The 27,376-nt window shown below is 43.8% G+C and overlaps 1 protein-coding gene across 2 annotated transcripts in view; it reads right to left on the bottom strand.

Moving 5' to 3' along the window:
• The window catches only part of HEATR3 (HEAT repeat containing 3), a 603,471-nt gene that overhangs the window by 446,868 nt on the left and 129,227 nt on the right, over positions 1-27,376 (bottom strand). Inside the window, exon 1 of one of the 2 annotated variants that reach the window (XM_044081979.1) lies at positions 9,293-9,384. The exons of the other annotated variant lie outside the window; for it this stretch is intronic. The gene's annotated coding sequence lies outside the window, so the exon portion shown is untranslated. Of the gene's footprint in view, positions 1-9,292; positions 9,385-27,376 lie in introns of those variants that run through there. 2 annotated transcript variants of the gene reach the window in all.

The following is a 27,376-nucleotide window of genomic DNA, read 5'->3' as shown; positions in this document are numbered from 1 at the left end:
GACATGGTCTAGATTTAGGCACAAGAGTAGAAAGTAATAATGACTACAAATATAAAATACAAAAGGTACTGAAGGCAGCCCTGAGATGAAGATTACGTAATGCAGCTAAACCTACCACCTACAGGAGAAGTATAGTACCCTGCAGTTCTTCTTCAGAGTGATGATGTTCAGTCTATGCTGACCAAGCACATCTGCTGACCTATCAGTGGTGGACGAATGGACTGGAGAGTGGCCAGTCTGAGTAGAGTGCACTACATGCAGCTGTTCAGCAAGCCCCTGTCCAGAGCCAGTTTAATTCTCTGGAGAGGGGGCAAATAACTACATGTACTTAGCACATTTTAAGTTATGTTAACAGCCTCTACTGCTTCCTTCTTATAGCACAACTTTAGTTCTTCTAGAAGCTCCACGGAAATCACAAAGGCTAAAGGGAAGGGCTCACAGACATTCCCAGTTCTATGCAGTGTCCATAAACTAATAGTGAAACAGTATTTGCTTGCCTGCTACCACTAATTACTGTTCATGTATTTGCTTAACCATGTGTCAAATGAGTTATCCACAGCACTGTTCCTCTCTTGTTTACTGCTACATACCAAGATACTCCATGCAGCTTGCCTAGTATTTCATGATTAAACATGTTTATATCATACATTACAGATGCTGCAACTTGATATGAATGTTTGCAATGCACATTCTCACAAAACACCAGGTGGGGGATGCTGCAAGAAGCTCTGCTCTTGCATCACAAAAGCACTGAAACATGAGCTTCTGAAACAGACTGCCTTACAAAATTATGCACAATGGGGAATGGCCAAGGAATTCTATAGTCCTCTTCCTACTACCAATCTGTTAACATCAAAAGCTGTTAAAGGAGCAGAGTTAAAAAAGGGACAGAAAAAGTTTAAAACAAATAGAAATATTTCCACCTCACATTGCAAGTTGAGCTGGTCAGGGATATCTGAGTATAGAAAAACACCTTTGAAATGCCTTCAAAAGGCCAGGACAGAAAAGGGGCTTCTGAGTGAGGCAGCATGGTTGAACTCTCAATTGGGTCTTCAGTGCCAAAGTTCATGGGAGTATGAAATGAAAGTCTTATCCCAAGCGGAAATGGGAAGGAGCCTGAGGCACTTCGGCCTGATCTTCTTATTACACAATATTAAAAAACACAGAAATAATAAAACAATATAAATAATGAACTTTTTCATGATAGGAAAAAAGTGTGCAGTGCTAATTATTACACCTTCTGATGGAGTGTACAACATAGGAAGGAATGCATTTTCCTAAGCTACAAAGCAACTGATGTGTGAGAATTGTGTTATGACTGAAGAGTGCTTCTCAAACAATCTGGAAATATATCGCTGATAAATATATTTCTTGGCGCACTAACTTTTCAGAGTTCTGCACTGTCTTAATTTTTGCTTGGCTGAATTATTTTATATATTTGCTGACATTGTTTGCGGTTTCTGATCTGTTCTGAAACTGTTTTTCTCCCTCCCATCCTATTCATGTGGTGGTGTTATAGTTGGTGGCTTTGCAGTTGCCCGCCCCTACTGTAAATTTGATCTGGGACACTCCTCCCCGTCTAGTGTTCATTCTACCCGATACAGAGTGAACATTTGAGAAGGCCAGCCCACTTAGGTTCTTAACTTTGAATTATCTTCTGCTCCTCCTTCCTCCCTTTGCACTTCATTAACAAAAAAAATCTCCTTGTGTTCTGACTGAGTGTACTTCTCAGCTGATAAATATAGATTTTGGCACTTTTTTAAGTGTTCACAGTTGAGTAAAACAACAACTGAATTTAGTTCAGAATACACTTTGAATCAACTGCATTTATTTAAACTGTATTTGTTTTAATACTGCTATACACTCAAGTGTGCTAGCTTGCACGGCACTTGGAAATGTTTTTAGTGCTGTTTTAGCTGCTTTCTGGAAAAAAAATTCTAAGCTTGTTTCCTGCCTTTCCTGTAACTTATAGTCCAGATATAGATTTTCTGTAACCAGGACTGTTGGTAAGCTTCTGAGCCCCTCCCCCCCCCTGCCAAGCCTTTCTATGTTGGAGGGAAGCCTTCTAGCTTATCATTGGGAGTGTTAAGCACTGGGTAACCCATTTACCACAAGAGGAGTGGCTTCTGGCCCAGAAATTGTAGTTTATTGGCCGTTTTGGGCAATTTTCCATCTCTTTCAACTTTCTGGTTTAAAAGCCCACATTTGCGCTCGTTTCCCGCCTTTCCTGTAACTAGTCTAGTCCAGATACAGATTTGCTGTATCCAAGACTGCTGGCAAGCTTCTGAGCCCCCCCCTAAACCTTTCTGTGTTGAAGGGAAGCCTTGTAGCTCATCAGTAGGAGTGGTAAGCACTAGGTAGCCTATCTACCCCAAGAGGAGTGGCTTCTGGCCCAGAAATTGTAGTTTATTAGCCGTTTGAGCTGTTTTTCCATTTCTTTCAACTTTCTGGTTTAAAAGCCTGCATTTGTGCTCGTTTCCCACCTTTCCTGTAACTAGTCCAGTCCAGATACATATTTGCTGTATCCAGGACTGTTGGTAAGCTTCTGAGCCCCCCAAGCCTTTCTGTGTTGGACGGAAGCCTTGTAGCTTACCAGTGGGATTGGTAATCACTAGGTAGCCTATCTACCACAAGAGGAGTGGTTTCTGGCCCAGAAATTGTAGCTTATTGGCCGTTTGGGCAGTTTTTTCCATCACTTTGCGTGAAGAGGAGCTAAACCCACACATAAAAATGCTATTTAACCTTAGCCTTACTTCGGGATATGTACCTGAACACTGGCGTACAGCAACAGTGGTCCCACTCCATAAGGGGGGTGCCTCTACAGACCCTGGAAACTACCGCCCCATAAGCTTAACCAGCCTGGTCTGCAAAGCTATGGAAAGAATCATTATGGAACTCATAAACAGAGACACAGGGGACCTACAGACACTTGACCCCACCCAGTTCGGCTTTGTAAAGAGCAGATCCTGCCTTTTAAACCTGGTTGACTTTTTCGAAACAGTCACTAGAGCCATTGATGAGGGCAAAGCAGTCCATACAGCATACCTGGACTTGGCTAAGGCCTTCGACACAATACCCCACTCAGGCATCATAGATAAGCTCAACAGCTTAAACGTAAACCCTAATGTCACTAGATGGGTTGCAAACTGGCTAAAGGACAGAACCCATAAAGTTAAAATCGCTGGAGCAATGTCAGACTCAAAGCCAGTCACAAGTGGTCTCCCACAGGGATCTGTCCTGGGACCCCTCTTGTTCGGCATTTATTTCTCAGATGTTAAAGCAAACATGGGAGGGCTGTGGCTGACAAAGTTCGCAGATGACTGCAAACTAGGCACCACAGTCGATACACCAGCAGACACACACATCCTACAAAAAGGCCTCACAGAAACGGACATCTGGTGCCGGAGTCACGGCCTTAAACTAAATGCCAAAAAATGTATAGTCATCCCCTTTGGGAAAAACAAAGTACCCACAAATTATCACATAGACAGCAACCCACTGAGTACAGAAAAAGTAATCAGAGACCTAGGGACCCAAGTCGACAGCGACCTCTCATTTGACACCCACGTTGCCAAAGTGGTTAGAAAAACATTCTACCTTGCACACCTCATCATGAAGGGATTCACATCCAGATCCAAGGATGTCATTGTAGCCCTATATTCCTCCCTCATCAGACCCATGATTGAGTACAATGCCTCATTTGGTATGTACCTCACCCGGCATTTGCAACAGCTGGAGAGACCACAAAAGTACCTCACCAAGAGGATCAAGGGTCTCCAACATATGTCTTATTCTGCCAGACTAAAGAAACTTCAGCTCTATTCAGTAGCATACCGCCTGCTCAGAGGTGATCTCTGCCTGACGTACAAGGCCATGTCTAATCAGGATCTGATGGACATGCTCCACCTCAAAAAATCCAAATCCATCAGGACCACGAGAGCTAAAGACTTAAACCTCGGCACAAGTATGAATAGGACATGCTGGAGGGATAGATTCATAACCCAGAGGCTTCCCATGCATTGGAACAAGATCCCAGTTCGTATTAGGTAGAGCCCCTCACTGACTCTCTTCAAGAGAAATCTTGATGAGTGGATGGGAGATCGTAAGTTTACCCCAGGGGTCACATCTGTGTCACTGCTAGACAGGGGCACAGTAAACTAATTATATTATATAAGGGGACCTTCATTGTGTCACTACTAGACAGAGGCACAGTATTCTACGTTTATTCTGTACATTTTTTGTACCATTTCATGGGGTGGCAAAAGCCACATCACTATGGCTAGGCTTACAAATGCCCCAGGGCAGATAGCCTAGTACTGTACTATGAAACTTTCAACTTTCTGGTTTAAAAGCCCACATCTGCACTTGTTTCCCACCTTTCCTGTAACTAGTCTAGTCCAAATACAGATTTGTGTGCTACTCAACCAAACCCCCCCAAGGCAAAACAGCATGCCCAACACACTAGTCATAGGTGACTCGATGGTGAGGCACACTGATGTCCAACTCACTAGGATGAATAAGGAGAAAGTAACAGTCAGCTGCCTGTCAGGCATCAGGATCCGCCACATAACGCACGCACTCAAGTCCCTCAACAACAGGTACAAATGTGGATCTATCATTGTACATGTGGGTGTGAGCGACCTAAGACGTACCTCCCTGGACTACATGAAAAGAGACAAAGAGGAGCTCTTGGATTATGTAGCCCAGGCAGGTATGACCCTAGCCCTGAGCAGCATCCTACCATCACCCAAAATGATACCACAGTACAAACAGAAAATGATTGATTTCAACAACTGGCTAAGTTTCTGGTGTCATTCTAAGGGGATCCAGTATCCGTCTGCCTGGGATGACATGACTGACAGACCTTGATGTTTTGCCAGAGATGGCCTGCATCTGTCACCCCTGTGCTTCCGGATACTGGCCAAGGCTCTTGAGACCCCTATTAGTGCCTTTTTTAGGTGGTGTTCCAAAGACCAAATTACCACCGTAACAGCTACTAACAAATGCAATCTGAGGCTCATGCTGCTCAACGCTAGAAGTCTAAATCTTAAAACGCACTCGCTCAAAGCACTCCTTAAAATGGAGAACATCGACATTTGTGTTGTAACAGAGACCTGGTGCAAGGCAGCAGAAAGCACCCCTGCACTACCAGGCTATAACTCATTCCACATCTTTCGGCCCCAGAACTTGGACCGAAGCTCCAAAGACGGTGGTGTTTCCATATTCATAAAGGATGCACACACCTCCAGATTGGTAGCCCAACATAATGCATCTGAGATACTCCAGGTGCAGCTAACATTGGGTAAGACAGCGATTCAAAGTCTTAGCTTGCTATAGGTCCCCAACCATGTCCCAAGACTCACACTCCGCGTTCCTAAGCACCCTGGAGAATATTAGGGTCCAACCTAACACTCTCATACTGGGTGACTTCAACTACCCCTCCATTAACTGGGAAAACTACTCATGTACCAATACACTTGCCCAACGCTTTCTGGAATTCATTAATTCCAATGCCCTGAACAGCTCGTTCTTACCCCCACTAGAGGTAGCAACATCCTTGACCTGTTCATTACTAACATGGGCGACCGTTGCTCTACACCAATAGTCAACTCCTCCCTGGTTAGATCCGACCACAAATGAATCACCTTGGAAATCCACATCCCTCCCACCCCACAAAGGCAACCACCATGAAAAACATTTTCAAAGCTGACTTTGGGCTCCTAAAAACAGAGGTGGCTAACTTCACGGCACCCATGCAAATGGAGAATAGTTGCATGACCACCGAATTATACAGCAATGCACTGTACGATCACGTACACAAATGCATGGATCTCGCTACACCCAGTAGAACCAAGACGCTCTCCTCAAAAAAAAAAAAAAAAAAAAGGAAGCAAATCTGATGGTCCCATGCCAAAAACAAACTCTACAACCCACGGAGGGAACTGATGCGGAATAAGGTGAAGTCCTAAGACTGAAAAAACTCCCTTATCAGCCTCAACAAAAGGTTGAGATCCCTCATCAAATCTTCTAAAGCTAGCTATGAAAACAGAATTGCAGCAGATAGTAAAGACAACAACAGGGCTTTCTATAGTTATGTAAAGAATCTTCACGGCAATACCCAGATTTGCTCTGAGCTACTGCACAATGGTACCTCCTATACCAAGCCAAAAGATATTGCCAATATACTGGCGGACAGATTCAGTGCCAACTTTACCCCCCCCCCCTGTCTCCCAAAGGACCAATCACGATACCAGTATATTGCCAGGCACACAGTATTACTGCTGCACAAATTAAAAGAGCACTGTCCAAAGCCAATAATACAGCTTCTATGGGACCTAACAATATCTTTGGCTGTGTTCTACATGAACTACAGAGTGAACTGGCACCTCATCTGTGTGCCCTTTTCAATCACAACTTCACATCAGGCTTTGTCCCTACCAAATGCCGCATTGTTACAGTCATCCCTCTCGACAAGGGAGGAGCGACTACAGACCCCGGGAACTATCACTCCATTAGTCTGATTAGTCTGATATGCAATGCTATGGAACGCATCATCATGGACCTAATAAATAAGGATACAGGGAATCTCCTAACTCTGGATTCTACACAGTTTGGTTTTGTGAAGGGTAGATCATGCCTGCTCAACTTGGTCAACTTCTTTGAGTCAGGAGCTGTGGATGAAGGCAAGGTGGTTCATACAGCCTACCTTGATCTGACCACGGCCTTTGATACCATTCCCCACTCAGGAATCATAGAAAAACTCACTAAGCTAGGCATCAACCCCTATATCACTAGGTGGGTTGCAAACTGTCTCACAGATGGAACCCACAGTGTGAAAGTAGCTGACTCCAAGTCAGACTGTCAACCAGTCACAAGAGGAATCCCACAGGGTTTGGTCCTGGGTCCTCTCCTGTTTGGTATCTATTTCTCTGAAGTCCGGGCCACCATGAAGGGACTCTGGTTGACAAAGTTCACAGATGATTGCAAGTTGGGAGCTATTATTAACTCCCCAAGTGATGTTGACATCCTACAGAAAGGCCTCAATGAGACCAACAACTGGTGTCAGAACCATGGCCTTAAGCTCAATGCCAAAAAATGCGTCATCATACCCCTTGGGAAAAATCCGGTTCCCTTGAATTACCACATCGATGGTAGTCCACTGAACACAGAAGGCATTATAGGAGATTTAGTAACACAGGTTGACAGCAACCTCTGTTTTGACCACTACATTGCCACTGTGGTCAGAAAGTCCTTCTATGTGGCACATCTCCTTACTAAGGGTTTTGCATCCAGGAAGAAAGAAGTCATTGTCTCCCTCTACTCTTCCCTCATTAGGCCAATCATCGAATACAATTCCGCATTTTGTATTACCTCACTAGACACTTGCAACAACTGGAGAGGCCGCAAAAGTATCTCGCAAAGAGGATCCTAAGCCTAAACACTTGTCCTATATGGACAGACTCAAAAAACTCCACTATTCTCTGTCTGATATTGCCTACTTAGAGGCGATCTCTGCTTGACTTACAAAGCCATGTCTGACCCAGCTCTGTTAGAAATGCTACATCTAAAGAAATCCCAATCCCTCCACACCACATGCTGCAGAGACCTCAACCTCATTACCACAATCAACAGAACATGCTGGAGGGACAGGTTCATAACCCAGAGACTGCCCATGCTATGGAATAGACTTCCCATACATGTCAAGCAGAGCACCTCACTCATCCTCTTCAAGAGAAATCTTGATGAGTGGATAGGAAATAGAAAATTCACCCCGGGGATCACTCCAGTGGCTCTATTTGATAGAGGCACTAGGAACTAAGGTCGGGTGGCACGATGCCAGGGTTATCCTAATGGCTAGGCATGTAAAGGCTCCAGGGCCATTAGCCTAGTACACATGTATGAACCAATAATCAAACAAACAGAATTCTCTTATCATCTGGGCATCTTCAAACAATGTGGGCCACTAGTTTACAACAGTTAGGCATTTTTTTTTTGCATACCTGCAGGACATAGTCTGATGGGTTCCCTACCTGCACCTAGTAAGCCCCCATTCATTGCCCAGTCATGGGATCTGGGGTTTTCTGGCCAGGTGAGGCCCCTCTGATCTATTTATGTGTGTCCAGGAATCCCTAATGAGCTCATCTGCTCCCAGTAAGAGTGGAGTGGTTGGAACAGGCCACCTTTGCTGAGCCTACAGGGTGGCTTATCCTCTCGCTGGTGAAGCACCACCCCACCCCTCTGGTGATATTTCTGAGCTCTGCTACAGCTGCCCTCTGAGGGGCAACATGCATTTACATACTGAATCCCCTCAACTCATGCCCCATCCTGCACAGAGTAGCACAGGCTCACAAGACTAGAGTTCCACGGGGTTGACACCTAGTGCTCTCACTATGTGCCACCCATGTGGTGAGCCTGAGATGCCTCCCTCCCTCCTTCCAGCACAGGCCTGTCTGCAGTTACCTCTCAGTCTCATCCTTTGCTGCCATCTCCTTTAGGCATAAGAGCAGCTATTCAATCTCATGTTGCCTGTGACACAGTCAGGGCTTTATCTCTTTATGCCATGCAGTGGCTACCAACTGCCAGGCAACTTTTGATCTGTTGAGATGTGGAGTGCCAATGACATGTTGTGCTGTTACACAATTTAATTTCAGGCAAAGTTTCTTTGCCCAGGAAGCAAAACTTGTGTTGATGAACTACCCTGAGTTATAGTAAGAGTCAGGCTTCCAGAACCACATAGAGAGCTAATAAAGCTGTTCCTCAGCACGAACAGTTCCTTTCTAAAAGCTACTGTCTACTTAACAGCTTCAAAATGGCTCCCCATCCATTCAAGAAGGGCATGCAGGCCAATATTTGCTACTGTGGTAGTATACACAAGTTTGGAGGGTGAGGAAAGTTGAATGGTGAAGAAAACAACAGTGCTGATAAATTAAAGAGGAAGAAATAACGGGATATGGAAGAGTAACTGAGCTACAATACCTGCCAGAGGTGACATAAGCAGATTTCTTTGACTGTCTACTACATGCTAGGAGGAGCTCTGCATGACTGTCACCCTCTCATGGCATTAAGCTTTTACACTATGCCAAAACTGGATCTGTCTTAATTGGCACACTCACAGAGTTGGTGGAGAAGTAAACTAAAATTAAGGAAAGATGGAACACTTCAGAGAAAAACAGTACATCCGGAATTAGGATTTTGTTCACAGGCATGTGATAACTCACCAAAGGATCAGTCTATAAAGGAACGGGGGTAAATACATGCTGCTATACACTAAAACATGCAACAAAGTTCATACCTGGACCTACACTGCAAGGAAACCCACTTTATTAAGGTGATAAGTTGTAGGAATTAATCTTGAAGGTTAAATGACAAAGGTAGTCCAGTAGAATGCCACTAAAACTTGCTGTGTGAACTAGCAGAAGGAATCATTTGCTCCAACTGATGTGATCTGCAAAGAACAGAGAAAAAGACAAACCATATGAGAGCAGTGAAAGGGGATAGTCTACACTGGCTAAGAGTATCCAAACAGCCAAGATATGTGAACATGGTAAGAATCCTGTAGTGGTCAGCCAACTATATTGAAGACCACTTGTTAAAACAACTGAACTGACAAATAGCACTCATAAAGAAATACCCAACAAAAGGTGAAGGCTTCCAAAACAATAATGAACGAAATGCCTGTATTGTCAAAGCACATCCAACACACACACAAAGAATACCAACAGAAAGATCTTTTTTCTGCCTGAACTATCTAAATATTGCAGCTAGCCTCCCAACAGCCTCCCCTTTTCATGCCCACTCTCCTCCATCAATATCAGGTTTACAACAGTTCAACAACCACTGCTAAACCTCAACTAAGTATGTCATTTTAAAGATTCATCATTTTCTCTCTTTAGAAGAAAATTCTTAAAGTCCATTATAGCGTGCAATCCGGTAACCAATGCTGAGACCCACAAAACTGAGTCCTGAAACTCAGTTTGAATGACCAAAAAAATAATCTTACATATACTAAGTCCATGACTGCCATTTCACAGAATATGTGCTTTTCTCTGAGGTATGGCAATTTCAGAGTTAGTATATACAAGTTGGGGGGGCTCAGACTGTATTACTGGCAGAAAGGATGCAGTGGTGGAGCAGACAGCTCTCTCAGAACATGCTACATGACTTTTCTGGCCCAAAGCTATTAAGCAGGTCATAAAAAAAGAAGTGTGAGGACAATGACCTTCTACGGAGCATAAGGGACCTGACTACCAAGTCTCAGATGTGCCCACACCTTTGCAATAACATTTCTTCTGCAAAGGACTGCTGCTAATTACATCAGACAACTGATTGCTTTGCTGCTAATTACATCAGACAACTGATTGCTTTGCTGCTAATTACATCAGACAACTGATTGCTTGATCTACAACAGGCCTGTCAGTGGATGATGTACCACCTAATCCCCTCACCTGTAGCTATATACTTACTACACATGCACCTGTCAGAGGCACAGATGGTCTAAGACAGAGGTTTCCTCCATACAGGTTTATACAATGTAGGTCAGAGAAAGGACAATGATCAACACAGAGAGCACAAGACAATAGCTTCCAAAGAAGAATTCATACTGGATATAAGGCACGTCATATCCAGGACTTTAAAGAGGTCATCCTGAATGCATCCCACACAGACTGCACAAGGACTGTCATGCAAGGATGCCATTTCCAGCTGTTGAAGACTACCTGGTGGAAGACTAGGCACTGTGATTGGTACCAGCTATACGCCGGAGATTTAGCAGTGCACTACACTACATAAACTTAGCACTTTTGGGCAGATGAAAGCCATCATACAGCTTCTTATTCTGGTGCATCTGAGGCTTATGTGAGAAAGAATAAAACAGAGGCAAAGCAAAACATCACCTACACCAAAAGTTTTTTTTTTTTTTTTGTATATTTAATTTTAGTTTACTTATTTCTTAACTAAGCGAAATATAGATTCTTTTCAGCCATGACTTATGTCACAAGGTCAAAGGTAAATACAGTATACATAGGAGTACATTCATTTTCTCTCGTGTCCTTCCCTGTCCAAAGGACTTATTCAACCCCTTCCCTGGAGGGACCAGTGAAATCCTGCCAAAAGACTTGATACAGGTGGCCTTCTCCCTGTCCAGAGAAAGTATGCCTAATGAGTCTTGATACACGAGATCACCACCCCTATGTTCAAGGGGATACATCTGGAGGTGAGGCATCATGCATGCAGCTATACAGGGTAAAGCCTCCAATTGGAAACCTCCAGGCCCAGATGCAGCAGTTAACTTCTGGCTAAAAGTATTAACATCTTTGCATGAAGATTTAGCCATGAGCAACAGCTATTTATATGCACACCCTGAACAGACAATAACCTGGTTAACAACAGGAAAAACAATGCTTCTACTTAAGAGTGAACCTGCAAATTATCCTAAAAATTACAGACCAATAACATGCCTTCCGACGACACGGGTTCATAGGTAGGTACTAGGCTATCGGCCCGGGTTCATAGGTAGGTACTAGGCTATCGGCCTGAGGGCCTACGTAAGCCTAGCCAACAAGGTTCTCTGGCTTACGCCACCCAAGAAAGTTATTTTCCTGTGCCACTGTCGAGCAGAGACACAGAAGTGATCCCCGGGGTGTATTTCCTATTTCCCATCCACTCATCAAGATTTTTCTTGAAGAGTGCTAATGAAGAACTTTGCTTGACATAGATGAGTAGCCTGTTCCAGAGTATGGGAAGTCTCTGGGACAGGAATGTATCCCTCCAGCATGTCCTGTTTATTGTGGTGACAAGGTTTAGGTCCCTAGAGCATGTAGCTCGGAAGGATTGGGATTTCTTTAGGTGTGGCATGTCCAACATCTGTAGACTTGACACAGCTTTATATATTAGGCAGAGATCACCTCGGATTAGGCGATATGTTACGGAGTAAAGCTGGAGTTTTTTGAGACTGTCAGTGTAGGGCATCTGTTTGAGGCCAGTAATCCTCTTTATGAGGTACTTCTGTGGCCTTTCCGGCTGCTGCAGATGTCTTGTGAGGTACATTGCAAAAGGGGCGCTGTACGTTATAATGGGTCTGAGTGTCGAGTAGAGGGGAACAATGACCTCTTTTTTCCTGGATGAGAACCCTTCTATGATGAGGTGTGCCACATAGGACTTCCTGACTACTGTGGCGATGTGACTATCAAAGGACAGACTACTGTCTACCTGGTTCCCAAGGTCTCATCACACATTCGGTGTTAAGTAGACTGTTGTCTATGTAGTAGTTCATGGGTACAGAGTTTTTACCAAAGGGGATGACAACGCACTTTTTGGCATTGAGCTTGAGGCCATGGCTCTGACACCAGGCATCAGTCTCAGAGACGCCCTTCTGTAGGATTTCCACATCATTTAGGGACTCTGCTATGGCTCCTAGTTTGCAGTCATCTGCGAACTTCATTAGCCAGAGGCCTTCTGTGTTAGCCTGTATTTCAGAGAAGTAGATACCAAACAGGACAGGTCCCAGGACTGAACCCTGTGGTACTCCACTTGTCACTGGTTTGAGGTCAGATTCGGAGTGTGCAACTTTTACAGTGTGGGTTCTGTCAGTGGGCCAGTTAGCAACCCATCTTGTGACATAGGGATTTATACCTAGTTTAGTGAGTTTAGCTATAATTCCAGAATGGGGAATGGTGTCGAAAGCCTTGGCGAGGTCAAGATAGGTTGTGTGAACCACCTTACCCTCATCTACGGCTTTGGTGACTGCCTCAAAGAAGTCGATCAGGTTCAGGAGGCATGATCTGCCTTTCACAAACCCGAACTGGGTGGGATCCAGAGTTTGGAGGTTACCAATGTCTTTGCTTATGAGTTCCATGGTCTTGCAGACCAGGCTTGTCAGGCTAACAGGACAATAGTTCCCGGGATCAGTGGTGGCTCCCTCTTTGTGGAGTGGGATAACTGTTGCTGTACACCATTCAGTGAGCACAAAGCCTGATGTGAGGCTATGATTGAACATGGTGCTTAGGTGGGGAGCCAGTTCGTTCTGAAGTTCGTGGAAAATGCAGCCTGGGATGTTGTCCGGTCCCGTGGATGCTGTGTTTTTGGCTTTAGAGAGTGCAGCTTTTACCTGCATAGTTGTGAATACAGGGACTCTGCATTCTTCCTGTATAGATATGGGCCTTTTAGGGGGTGAGGGGGGAGTAAAGATAGCACTGAACCTATCTGCCGAGATGTTGGCAATATAAGCTGGTTCTGTAATTTTCATGCCATTGTGCTGTAACTCAGAGCAGATCTGGGTGTTGCCATTCTTGACATAGCTACAGAATGCTTTGTGGTTGTCCTTAGAATCAGTAGCGATTTTGTTTTCGTAGCTATCTTTGGAGGATCTTATAAGGGATTTCAGCTTCTTACTGAGGCTTACTAGTGAGCTCCTCCACTCGTGGGATTTTACTCTCTTTTGCAACAATTTCTTCCTTCTGTTGTACGGTTTGTTTATGGCAGGGGACCACCAGATTGGCTTCCTTTTTTTGGAGGATAGCGTCTTGGTTCTGTTTGGGATAGCACGATCCATACATTCATGTAAGTGCTTATAGAGTGCATTTGTGTAGGATTCAGCAGTCATAACTGTATTGTCCATCTGCATGGGTATCGTGAAGTTCACCACTTCTGTCTTAAGAAGCATGAAGTTGGCTTTGGAGAAATTTTTTACCATGATTTCTTTAATGGGGGGTGGGGGCAGGATGTGGATATCTAGGGTGATTAGCTTATGGTCGGATCAGACCAACGAGGAGTTGACTTCAGGTGTGGAACACCAGTCACTCATGTTGGTAATGACTAGGTCTAAGATATTGTTGCCCCTGGTGGGGTGTGGATAAGTTGGTCCAGGGCATTGGAGTATATGAATTCCAGAAAGCGTTGTGTGAAGGAGTTGGTACATGTGTAGTTTTCCCAGTTAATGGCGGGGTAGTTGAAATCGCCCATTATTAGGGTGTTTGGTTGAACCCTAGTATTTTCCAGTACCTCAAGAAAAGAGGAGTGGGAATCCTGGAGCATGGTGGGGAATCTGTAGCAAGCTGCAATCTGGATTGCAGTTTTGCCCAGAGTTAGTTGCACTTGGATAACCTCGGATGCATTATGCTGAGCAACTAGCTTGGAGGTGTGGATATCCTTAATGAATATGGACACACCTCCGCCTTTGGTGTTCCGGTCCAGGTTACACGGCCGAAAAGTGTGGTATGAGTTATAGCCTGGTAGTGCAGGGGTGCTCTCTGGAGCCTTGAACCAGGTCTCAGTCACTGCACAGATATCAATGTTCTCCATTTTAAGGAGTGCCTCGAGTGAGTGCATTTTGAGATTTAGAGTTCTAGCATTGAGTAGCATTACCCACAGTTTTTGCTTGCCTGTTCCTGTTAAGGTGGTGAATTTGTCATTTGAACCTTGCCTAAAAAAGGCACTATAGGGGCGGCAAGAGCCTTAGCCAGTATCCAGAATCCCAGGAGCAAAAGGTGCAGGCCATCTCTGGCAAAGCATCGTGGTCTGTCGACCATGTCACCCCAAGCAGACAGATGCTGGATGATGCCAACAGAGTTTATAGTCATTTAGAAGAAAACTCAATCATGGCAATAGAACAAAAGGGTAATAAAAAAGTCATACAGAACAAAGAATCATCTGTTGCTAAATAAAGCCATAATGGAGAACTGCAAAACGGGATGACTCTAAGTATGGTATGGATTGACTAGAAAAAAGCATTTGATATTATCCCACATTCATGTATAAAAAAGTGCTTATATACAGTGATCAACTACATTACAGTGACCATGAAATGTTGGCATACCACTTTGCAATTAACACAATGCAACAACCACGAAAAAAAAAAGTCCAAAATGATAAGGCCACAGCCAGATAATCCACAATACTTTTTTATTAACAGATTCTCTACCGCCTCAGCTCACAAGCCTTTACAGAGTATAAAACTATCAAAATGAGCAAACACTTGAATAACAGCACCAATAAAAAATCAAATTACACAATTCACTTACCCAATTATTCAGTTAACTAATAAATTAAAAATTAAATCGCTTAATAACAATTAAAGAAATGCCCTCCAACTACATTCTAAGTTAAGACCTTTAGGGACAAAATCATCATATTTTAATACAAAATTGTTTCTTTATATAACAATTTAGCTTTTAAGTGCATATTATCAAATTGTCCACAATAAAACTGATCTAAAACAGTAGCCTGCAGTCCCCCCTCATTCATACAATGGTGAGTTTTAAAATGTGCAACAACAGGGCTTTCTATTCTCGCCTTCTTAATGACCCTAAAGTGTTCCTGGAGAAGCACTTTAAAAGCCCTCTTACTTTCCCCAATGTAAAACTTATTGCACAGACACTGCAAAGCATAAACCATGGTGTCAGGAGACTCCCACGCTAGTTCAATTAGTTCATCGAAGGGTGGAGTAACCCAAGAGGTGGATGGTTGAGATCCAAAGGCCTTCAGGAGAACCGACTCATCCTCAGTAGGGGCAAGGGACTGCCAATAACCTCTCTGTTTCAGGATTTCTAGAATGTCTGAAAATGAGACATGTTCCGAGGGGGACCGTGGGGACCCTTCTGATTCCTCCAAGTCAGTATCTGATGTAAGAGATTCCTGAGGGGAATCTAAGTGCCTCCTCTTGCACAGTTTCTTCCTAGGCACTTCCTCGGTGGGAGCCTCTGGAGAAGTATCTAGGGAGGAGGGGTCACCCGAAGGGGATTCCTGTGGCCCTGGATCTCGACGCTTAGAAGGGATCTGAGAAGAAGAGGTAGAACGAGGCCCTTTTTGGAAGAGGTGAAGACAGATCCGAGGAAGTAGTGGTCTTAGCAGACAAAACCTTCCTCATGGCATCAAAGGCGCCAGAATCCCAATTCGAAGAATTGACCGGCTTCGAAGAGATCAGTCGATCTCGCCGAACCGAGACCCCACGCTCCAAACCACAGGACAGGGCCAAGGACATCTGCGCCGAAGCACCGAGCGGTAGAGTCGGAACCGAAGTGTCGGTTCGACTCTCACGACCGGAGTCGACGAGTGACTGTCGGTCCCGAGGTTCTTCCATCAGTACCGAAGAAACCAAGGTTGATGGAGCCGAGGGAAGAGGATCAAACCTCGGCTCCACAGGTTCTACTAGCATCAGTTCCGTCAGCCCTGGCTCCGAAGATTCAATGGGTTTCGGGGGAGGAGGAGGAGGAATGGAGGAAACAAGAGGCAAATTCGGCTTCGAAGTCACTTGACTCGAAGCAGATAACATTTTGGCAAGGGCCGGGTTCTCCAATAACTTTTTCACCACTCGATCCAGATCCACATCAGATAATTTGGAGGAGTGTGAAGAGTGATGGGTTGAAGGAGCCAAAGAATGCACCGACTGGAGGATAGGTGATTGGGGTGCATCAAAAATCGGCTCCACCACCAGAGATCGAACAGGCGGATCGATACTCGGTCCTGAGGTCTGTGGAACCGATATTCGAATCACACCAGAGGTACTCGGAGCCGGAGACTTAGGCTCCGAAGATCCTCTAGAAGACTTAGACCCCTTCGACGTCTTAGAAGAGAGGTCAGTTTTTTCAAGAGCAGCCTGAAAGTCCGGTTTTAGAAGCCCTCTATCTACCAACTTCCTTCTTTCTAGCAGAACTCTAGCACTGAAGGAGTGGCAGATAGAGCAGACTTCTTGCAAATGTACAGAGCCAAGACGGACATCTTCTGTCCACAACCACATCTCTTAAAACCTGACTTTTGTTTTTCGGACATACTAAAGTCCAACACAACAAATAAGCTTAAGTATTCTACTATAATTTTATATATATATATATATATATATATATATATATATATATATATATATATATATATATATATATATATATATATACATATATATAAATATATATACAAAAAGAAACACCGACTATCCTAAGATTATAAAGCTTAAACTACTAGAAAAAACACTCCACAGCACACTTGACTATAATATGTATATAATAATATATTGACAGGGCCCTGTCAACTACTAAGGAGAAAAAAACCCTTCAACTACTAAATTACTATAAAAAAATCTACTCTACCAAATTAACTAATTTAACACTATCAAAGAAAATAAATTCTTAAACTACAAAAATTTTTAAGTAAGAAAAGTTTTCACTGGCTTGAGCTTCACTCTTGAAAGCTTGCGATCGTTGCAGTGGCAAACTAGATCTGGGGAGTTACAGCAGGAAATCACGGGATATCCACTAGGTCTCGAGCTTCTCTGAGAGTCTGAGCTTGGAAAGCGGCTGACTCGGAGCCGAGGGATCAGCTCCGAACCCACGTGTAAGAACAAACCGGCGAGATAGTACAACTTCACATTTACCTTTTACATTATGCTTCCTACCATTAATAACACAAACTTTGTACCACATACTTGCAACTACAACATCCACTACAAGACACAGCCCCTATTTTACACACGCATCTATCAGGTGTTTCCACAGGAAGTAGAAACTTCCCGTGGACCAACATATCCCTGATATTTCTTCCTCTCTTAAAGGCAATACCTGGTTTATGCTCTAACTCATTACGAAAAAATATTTATGTTGGGTTAAAAAAAAAAACAATAATATCTCACCAGGTTTACTACCTCTGGACTTAAGGGACTAAAAGAAAATGTTTTTGTTTACTCTCATCCTTATCCATAAAACAACCCACTCTATTGTACTCAGGGTTCGACTGCTTATTACATCTACTACCAATAAACTTATCCATAGTTTTATTCAAATTTTCTACATTATAACCTCTTCTAATAAACATATCCCTCATGTATTGTAGTTCTTCTTTTGCACTTTGCAATTAAGTCATGATAAAGGACAAATTATTATTCCAGGGATAAAAATTCAAGGGGGGGGTTATTCCAGGGTGACTCCCTGTCAACGCTACTATTCTGTCTTGCCCTTAACCCTTTAAGCTGTCTACTTAACAGATTAGGCCACGGCTATAATTTGGCTCCTAGAAAACAACAAAGTATAAAAGACATCATATCTTCTCTTTGTCGATGATTTTGTATAGCTAATCAGATGAGAAACTGAAAGCACAACTGCAAGTTGTCAAAACTTTTTCAGATGACATAAGAATGTCATTGGGTCTTGATAAATGTACAAAAGCAACCTTTAAAGCAAGAAAACTGCAGCACCAATAAAACATCAGTTTTTGACAAGAATGTGATATAACAGAACTTGAGCAAGAGGGAGTGTATAAATACTTTGGAATTGATGAAGGATCAACAACAAAACATGAACAAATGCAAATAAAACTCAGTAAGGAATATTTTACAAGACTCAAATTAATCCTGGAAACAGCATTGACATCTAGGAACAAAATGCAAGCTATAAACCAATTTGCTATTCCTGTTCTAACTTACAGTTTTGGAGTGACTGACTGGCCCCAAAACATGTTGGATAGATTAGACAGAAAAACAAGGATGCTTCATGCTCACCAAATGATTTATAAAAAATCAGTGTATACCAAAATATATATATTCCCTGTTTTGAAGGAGGTATGGGCCTCCTTGAAATTGACTACATGTATAGATCTGCAATCGTAGGACTGCACACATATCTGCCGACCTCACATAACCTAAACACAGTGAAAGTTTTAAAACACAAGGAGAATAAATCTAAGATGACTTCCCTGCTTAGTCTAGCAGAAGCATATAGGCATCAAGCAGGAATGGAAATCAAACCAGAACTAGGTAAAAAAAAAAAAAAAAAAAACTGGCAGCAACTGAATGTGTCAAAAATCAAAAGAAAGAATATAAGGTGAAGGATCAGATGAGTAGCCAAGAAATGTGGAAAATGCATAAATATAGCTGCAAGTATAGATAATTTCTGGAAGAACCCCATGTTGATAACAGGATCAAATGCAGGAATGGTTAAGGAGAGGAAAATTCAAACCAAAAAAAATGAAAGGTTAATACCGGCGGCCCACGATATTGGGCTACATTCACATTGGTTTATAAAATCCATTGAACATGTGGGAGAAACAGACAAATGCAGGTTTTGTAAAACGGAACTGAAAAAAGTACAGCTGTGTACACTTACCATAAATGTAGATATTCTAGTGTATTCACTGTTGCAGTCATTACATTTGGGTTATCTGCCTGCAGGTAGCCCTCAGTCAGCCTGAATATCAAAGTCTTGGGTCCTGTGTCGGACGCTGTCTCTTCTTCCATGACGTCAGGTCGTCAGGGGTATAAAGCATGCAGCTGACGCCATTACATCAGTTTTTCTTGCCCCAGATGTCAGGTGCCCCCATAATGGGAAGCAATTATATAGAAGGTTACACCTCCAACAAAAAGCAAATATACCAGAAAGCTGAAATACACTACACAAGAAGAAAGGTATAGCCAAGAGAATTCAGGGGGCTGGAGGGAGGGTAACTAGGACTGCAACAGCGAATACACTCGAACATCTACATTTATGCTAAGTGCACACAACTGTACTATGTTCTTCGTATTTCACTGTTGCAGTCATTACATTTGGGTAGATTCCCAAAGCTAAGGAAGGGAGAAGGCGGTTAAAGAGCATTAAGACCAGCTATTAAGCCCTCCAAGACTGCAGTGGCAAAACCAGCTCTGGATTTAGAAAAAATAGGTAAGTGGTAATGCTTGGTGAAGTATGTATAGAGCTCCAGGTAGCAGCTTCTAGGATGTCCCTGGCCGAGAAAGGCTGCAGAAGTAGATGCAGCCCTGGTGGAATGTGATCTTATCCCCTGTGGGGTAGGTTTTCCATGGTGCTAATAGCAGAAATGAATGCAATGGCCTATTTACTTAGAAATGGTTTGCTTTGCAATGGCCTTCCTCTCTGCCCCTGCAGCAAAGGCAACCAGCAGCTGTTCAGTTTTTCTGAGAGGCTTAGCCCTGTCCAAATAAAATCTAAGTTGTCTGTGCATGTCTAAAGAGTGCAGTATTCGGTTCTCCTTTGTTCTGTGGATTAGGAAAGAAGGTTGGCAAATGAAAGGACTGATTAAGGGCCACACTGGATACCACCTTGGGCATAAAGGAAGGACTGGTCCTAAGGGACACCCTGTCAGCATGGAAGATGATGAAGGGCTCCACTGCCATGAGGGCCTGTAATTCAGACACTCTTCTTGCTGAAGTGATGGCTAGAAGGAAGGCTGTTTTCCAGGAAAGGAATTTCAACTCTGCAGTGGCAGCTGGCTCAAAAGGAGGTAGAGTGATCTTTTCCAATACAAAGTTAAGATCCCAGGCTGGAGTAGGGGCTCTCCTGGGTGGCCTTAAATATTTGGCCCCTCTGAGGAATTGTTTCAGTAGTGGATGAGAGAAGAGGGGTGGCTCAGTATTATAATGTGCTGAAATGGCTGAGGGATGAATTTTAATTGATGAGAAGGAAAGGCCCTTGTGGAGCATCTCTGTTAAGTATTGAAGAATATGCGGTAAGCTCGGCACTGTTGTGCCCATCCCCTGAGTCTGGCTCCAGGAACAGCATATTTTCCGCTTTTCAGCATAGGATTTTCTAGTAGTAGGCCTCCTTGCCTCCAGAATGACATCTAGCACCTGCTTACTGAGGGGTGCTATTGGAGAGCTCAGGTAATTAGCCAGGCTGCAAGGTTCAGGGTTTGAAGCTGGGAGTGCAGAGTCTGGCCCTCCTGCTAAGACAGCATGGAAAGGGTCTGAGGCAGGTGCCATAGTTCCAGCAGTGACATACTGCACAAGAGGGGGTGCCAGTCTGGTGCAATCAGTATTGTCCTTGGTTTGTCCTGTTTGATCTTTAGCAGAACTTTCGAGAGGAGAGGCAGAAGAGGAAAAGGCATAAACTGAGATTCTTTCCCAGGTGAAGGACAGGGCATCCACTTTCCAAGCTTGTCTGTGGGGAGTCCTTGTGCAGAATTTGTCCAATTGGTAGTTGTGAGGTGATGCAAACACGTCTATCTCTGGGTACCCCCCATTTGTTTCTCAAAATGTTGAATATCTTTGGTTCCAGTTTCCACTCGTGTGGGTCCATGAGATTTCTGCTTAAGTCATCTGCCAGTGAATTTAGGTTGCCTGGCATGAATTGAGCTTGAAGGTTCACTTGGTAGCTCAACGCTGTGTTCCACAGAGCCATGGCTAGTCTGCAGAAAGGGTACGAGTGGGTTCCCCCCTGCTTGTTTATGTCCCACATAACAGTGGTGTTGTCTGTCTTTATCAATAATTGCCCTGGAAGAATGTGGTCCTTGAAGGCTGTCAGGGAATTCTGTACAGCTAACATTTCTTTTTGAATGATATGCAGGTGCATTTGACTCGGGTTCCATTTGCCCTGAATGCATTGCCCTGGCAAATAAGCCCCCCCCACCCCCCACCCCACCATGCATAGTCTGATGCGTCTGTTGTTAGGGTTTGAGCGGCAGGGGGTAGAGTGAATGGCAGTCCCTTGTTATGGTAGCAGGCTTCTGCCCACCAAAGGAATTCTGTCTTCATACAAGGAATGATAGGAATCATTGATTCCAGGTCCTGAGAATGTTGACACTATAGGCTTTTTAGATACAATTGTAGTTTCCTCATATGCAGTCTTGCATATGGAATTAGGAGGATGCAAGAGGCCATGAACCCCAGGGCTTGCAATATTTTCCTTGCAGATAGCTGGGTCTTTGTGTCCAGTAGTTTGAAGTAGGCTGTCAAATAAACTTGTTTCTCTGGTGTGAGGTAAGCCATCTGAGAAGTTGTGTTCAAGCTTGCTCTCAGGAATACAATTTGTTGGCAGGGTACTAGATGAGATATCTTTTCGTTTATGGTGTACCCCAGTGAGGTTAGCAGTTTCTTTACAAATGCCAGATGATTTAGTAGCATGTCCTGGCTTTCTGCCTGAATTAGACAATTGCCCAGGTATGGGTACATTTGAATATTTCTTTGCCTGCAAAATGCAATGACTGGAGCTAGGCACTTTGTGAATACCCCGGGCGCAGTAGATAAGCCAAAGGGAAGTGCAGGGAACTGATAGTGCCTGTAGCCTGCTCTGAAGCATAGGTATTTCCTGCAAGATTCCCTTATTGGAATGTGCAGGTAAGCTTCCTTTAAGTCCAAGGTTGCCAACCAGGCATCTTTGCCTAGCATTTTGAATTTTGAGATTACCAAAAAGGTGTTTAGAATAGAGAGGTCCAGGAGAGGATGCCAGGAGCTGTCTTTTTTGGGTACCAGGAAAAGTCTCGAGTAAAAACCTTGCCCCCTTTCTTCTGCTGGGACAGGTTGAATAGCCTTGATACTTAGAAGAGAGAGAGAGCCTGCTGTTGAGACTCTGCCCACTGATTTGGGGGTAGGTCTGGCCAACCATTTGGGGTTGGTAAAGTGTGGAAGTGGAATCTGTATCCTTGGGAAACTATATTTAAAACCCATTTGTCCTGGGTAATGAGTTCCCAATTTTCTGCATGCAGGGTGATCTTTCCCCCTAAGGGAGCAGTCAGTTCAGCAGGGCTTGGAAGTTGTAAGGTTAAGTCATTGTGACAGTTTTTCATACTAAATTTGGGAGGCTGTACTTGTAGGAAATCTTTAACAGTTTGCATAGATTTAGCTTTTTCCTCCATCTTTTTAAGTACTTCTTCTGCTTTGTTGTCAAACAGGCGGTCTTGGTTTAAGGGAGCATCCAGTAATTTAGCTTTAACATGATCCGGAAATTTTGCTCCTTAAGCCAAGCATGCCTTCTAAGAACAGACCCAGTGACAGCAGCCCTGCAAGATGCTTCTAAAGAGTCAAAACCACATTGCAAAGTATGTTTACCAACTTGTTCAGCAGAATGCACTAAATCCTGTAATTCTTTACTTTCAGCACAGTCAGGAATCAACATAATTTTCTGTTTAACTAGTCCAATAATATGCTGTTGATACTTTAATATATGAAACTGACAATTTAAGGCCCCGATGACCAAAGCAGCAGAAGTGTGTATCTTCTTACCCCATCTGTCCAAGGCCCTGGAATCTCTATCAGAGGGGGCAGGGATTTTGGCAGGTAGTAGCCTTAATGCCTTTATGTCCCTGTGAAATGGCCTCTAGGTCTGCAGTAGGATTCTTGAAGAGGAACTTGTGAGAGTTAGGTACTCTAATACCAGTCAGGTTTCCTGGGAGCAGGAGGTAAAGTGTCTGGGGCCAGGCTAGATTCCAAGAAGGCATAATCTACAATGTCCAGGACAGGAGGGACAGCTAAAGGCCTGTGTTGAGGTAAGAGTAAGAATTCCCTAAGCCTCTTATTGGAGTCAGAGTAATCCTGACTTTTCCAGCAGAAATGCTCCCTAGAGTGTGCAAGGTTTCACCAAAAGAGAAATATTCTGTAGGGAAAGCAGAGGGTATGGAGTCCTCTGTATCAGAATCCTCATAGGTAGATAAGGACAAAACCTGGTAATCAGAAGAAACAGAAATTTCAGAATCCTGATCAGAAGAATCAAAAGGAAAATCAGTTCTAGGTCTCTTAGAGGGTGAAGGATGGCTTCCCTAATTAAAGTAATAAGGTCTTCAGCCATTCTTATTTGTTTTTTAGGCATATGGGCCTGACCATGCGGTTTGGACGTCTGTTTTCTAGGTGTTGGTCGAGTTTTAGGCCTTGAAGAAGAAGATGGCATCGATTAGAAATGCAAGTCAGTAGGCCTGAATACACCCTCAGAAGCCGGTGCCTGCACAGCGGCTCCGGACCCATCCAAGGTAGAGACATCCGCAGGTTCCATAGTCAAAGAAGCATCTCACGGCATACAGGACTCCGAATGGGTCTCAATAGAGGCCTGCAAATTTGAAGTAGCAGGTATCAGGGGCTGCGAAAGCACCTCACCGAGTACCGGCGAACTGACGACTAGCTTAACGGAAGCATCGTCAGAAGCTTTGGACCTATGCGGTCTGTCTCTGTCTTTATCTTTACGTTTTTTCAGAATGTCGGTAGTCGGATGGCTTACTGAAGCCATTTCTGGATAATTAATCCGAGTACCGAAATAGTTTGATGCAAAAATGAACTGACGACGAATAGTTCGAGGATTGAATAAGACACAAAACCGACAGCGAAGGACGTCGTGCTCTCGGCCTAAGCAAGGAATGCAGTACAAATGAAAATCTTTATGAGGTATTTGCTTTCCACAGGTAATACAATTATCTTTTACTGACATCGGTTTAGAGCAAGAAAAAGGATCCCCAACGGGATACTTAGCTTTTTTGAAGACTTCGGTTCTGAAACCTGAAAAGGAAAATTTCAGGAGTCGGCCAACCAGTACTTGCGAACTGCTTTTGCTTTGGGCACCGCGTGGCAAGAAAGACTGATGTAATGGGGTCAGCTGCATGTTTTATACCCCTGACGACCCAGCATCCGACGCAGGACCCAAGACTTTGATATTCAGGCCGACAGAGGGCTACCTGCAGGCAGATAACCCAAATGTAAAGACTGCAACAGTGAAACACGAAGAAAGTACAGTTGTGTACACTTACCATAAATGTAGATGTTTGAGTGTATTCACTGCTGCAGTCATTACACTTGGGTTATCCTGCTGGCAGGCTACCCTCAGTCGGCCTGAATTCCAAAGTCTAGGTCCTGCGTCGGTTGCTGTCGCCTCTTCCCTGACGTCAGTGCGCCAGGGGTATAAAAGATGCAGCAGACAGCATTTTCTTCAGTTTTTCTTGCCCCAGATGTCAGGTGCCCCCAAAAGGGTAGGCTAAAAATATGCCAATAAAACATGCATGCACCAAAATATATTATACCTTCATCTACAAGCAAATACACCACATAGGTTGTATAGATTAGAGAAGTGTAGATAAGTTGCAGCAAAGATATGGGGGATAGTGGGTGGGTAACCTGGACTGCAACAGTGAATATACTCGAACAACTGCATTTATGGTAAGTGTACACAACTGTACTATGTTCTTTGTGTTTCACTGTTGCAGTCATTACACTTGGGTTGAATCCCAAAGCTATGGTTGGGAGGCTGAAGCTAAACAGCATTAGGAGCGGCTATGAGGCCCTGCAGAACTGCAGTGGCAAAGCCTGCCCTGGATTTAGAGTAGAGTGGTAAATGATAGTGCTTTGTAAAGGTGTGCAGTGAACTCCATGTAGCAACCTCTAAATTGTCTTTGGTTGGTACTCCCCTGAGGAAGGCTGCTGAAGTGGCTGCTGCTCTGGTTGAATGTGGCCTAATGCCCTTAGGCACTGGCTTGCCATGTTGTGAATAGCAGAAACAAATGCAGTGGCCTATCCACTTTGAAATAGTTTGCTTTGAGATAGCCTTTCCTTGTGATCCTGCAGCATATACCACTAGTAGTTGCTCTGTCTTTCTGAAAGCTTTGGTTCTGTTCAAGTAGAAGCGTAGCTGTCTGTGTATGTCCAAAGAATGCAGAATTATTTCCCCCTTATTCTGTGGGTTTGAATAAAAAGTAGGCAGATGAATAGTTTGGTTAAGGGCCACACTGGACACTACCTTAGGCATAAATGTCGGGTTTGTCCTCAGAGAAACCCTGTCTGGATAAAAAATAATAAAAGGTTCCATAGCCATGAGTGCCTGTAGCTCTGAGACTCATCTTGCAGAGGTTATTGCTAGGAGCAGAGCTGTTTTCCAAGATAAAAACTTTATATCAGCTGTAGCGGCTGGCTCAAAAGGAGGCAGGGTGAGATTTTCCAAAACACAATTGAGGTCCCATGCAGGTATTGGTGATCTCCTTGGAGGCCTTACGTTTTTGGCTCCTCTGAGGTACTGCCTTAACAAGGGATGAGAAAAGATTGGTGGCTCTGTATTGTAATGAGCCGAAATGGCAGAGGCATGAATTTTAATTGATGAAAAGGATAGGCCTTTGTCCAGCATCTCAGTTAAGTATTGCAAAATCTGAGGAATATTTGGTACAGCTGTGTCAATTCCTTGTGCCTGGTTCCAAGCACAGAATCTCTTCCATTTTCCAGAGTAAGATTTTCTGGTACTAGGCCTTCTGGCCTCCAAAATTACATCCATCACAGCTTTAGTGAGAGGCGCGTTTTGTATGACTACATTATCTGCCATGCTGCCAGATTTAAGGTCTTTAGTTGGCTGTGCAAGATCTGATTGTTTTGTTGGGATAGTAGAGGAGGTATTTGAGGCAAGGTCCAAGCCGGGCATTGAGACAAGTTCCTTAGGATTGGATACCAGTACTGGCGGGGCCAGTCTGGGGCAATCAGTATCATCTTTGGCTTCTCTTGTCTGACCTTTAGGAGTACCTTGGGGAGGACAGGCAGTGGAGGAAAGGCATATACTGCTAAGTTTTTCCAGCTGAAAGATAGGGCGTCCACTTTCCATGCTTGTCTGTGATAAGTCCTTGTGCAGAATCTTTTTAGTTGGTAGTTGTGAGGAGAGGCAAATAGATCTATATCCGGGCATCCCCATTTCCTTATCATGCTGAAGACTTGTGGATCCAATTTCCACTTGTGGGGATCCATGAGGTTTCTGCTTAGTTCGTCTGCTAGAGTATTTATCTTTCCTGGCAGGAATTGTGGCTGCAGATGTACTTAGTAAGTCAATGCTGTGTCCCACAAAGTCATGGTTAGTTTGCAAAGGGGGTAAGAATGAGTGCCTCCCTGCTTGTTTATATACCACATGACCGTGGTGTTCTCAGTCTTTATCAGTAGTTGTCCCAGATGAAGTCGGTCCTTGAAGCCTGTCAGGGCATTCTGAACAGCTAGCATCTCTTTTTGATTGATATGTAGATGCATTTGTTTTGCGGACCATGTGCCTTGAATACATCTTCCTGCCATGTGGGCCCCCAGGCATAATCTGATCCATCCATTGTTAATGTCTACCTGGCTGGGGGTAAAGTGAATGGCTGTCCCTTGTTCTGATGACAAGCCTTAGCCCAACATCGAAACTCCTGTTGCAGGCAGGGAATGAGGGTAATTATTGTTTCCAGGATGAGAGTCTAAACACTTTTTAGGTACCATTGAAGTTTCCTCATATGCAGTCTCGCATATGGAATTAGTAGAATGCAGGATGCCATGAAGCCCAAAGTCTGCAGAGTTTTTCTTGCAAATAACTGGGCCTTTGTTGCCAAGAAGTTGAAATAGGTAGTCAGTTGCCTTTGTTTGTCTGGCATGAGATAAGCCATCTGGGCAGTTGTATTAAAGCTTGCACCCAGGAATATTATCTCTTGAGAGGGTACAAGTTTTGATTTTTTTCGTTGACTGTGTACCCTAGGCCTGTTAGAAATCTCTTTACAAACGCCAGATGCTGTAGTAGAATGTCCTTGTTCTCTGCTTGAACGAGGCAGTCGTCCAAGTAAGGGTATATTTGTATTCCTCTTTGTCTGCAGAATGCAATTACTGGTGCCAGGCACTTTGTGATGACCCTGGGCACAGTAGATAAGCCAAAGGGCAGTGCAGAGAATTGGTAGTGCAATTAGCCAGCTTTGAATC

Source organism: Protopterus annectens, chromosome 8.part1, assembly GCF_019279795.1.
Source record: "Protopterus annectens isolate FY-2018-M chromosome 8.part1, PAN1.0, whole genome shotgun sequence".
Classification (NCBI taxonomy): Eukaryota; Metazoa; Chordata; order Ceratodontiformes; family Protopteridae; genus Protopterus; species Protopterus annectens.
This window is presented reverse-complemented; position numbering and strand designations above follow the sequence as displayed.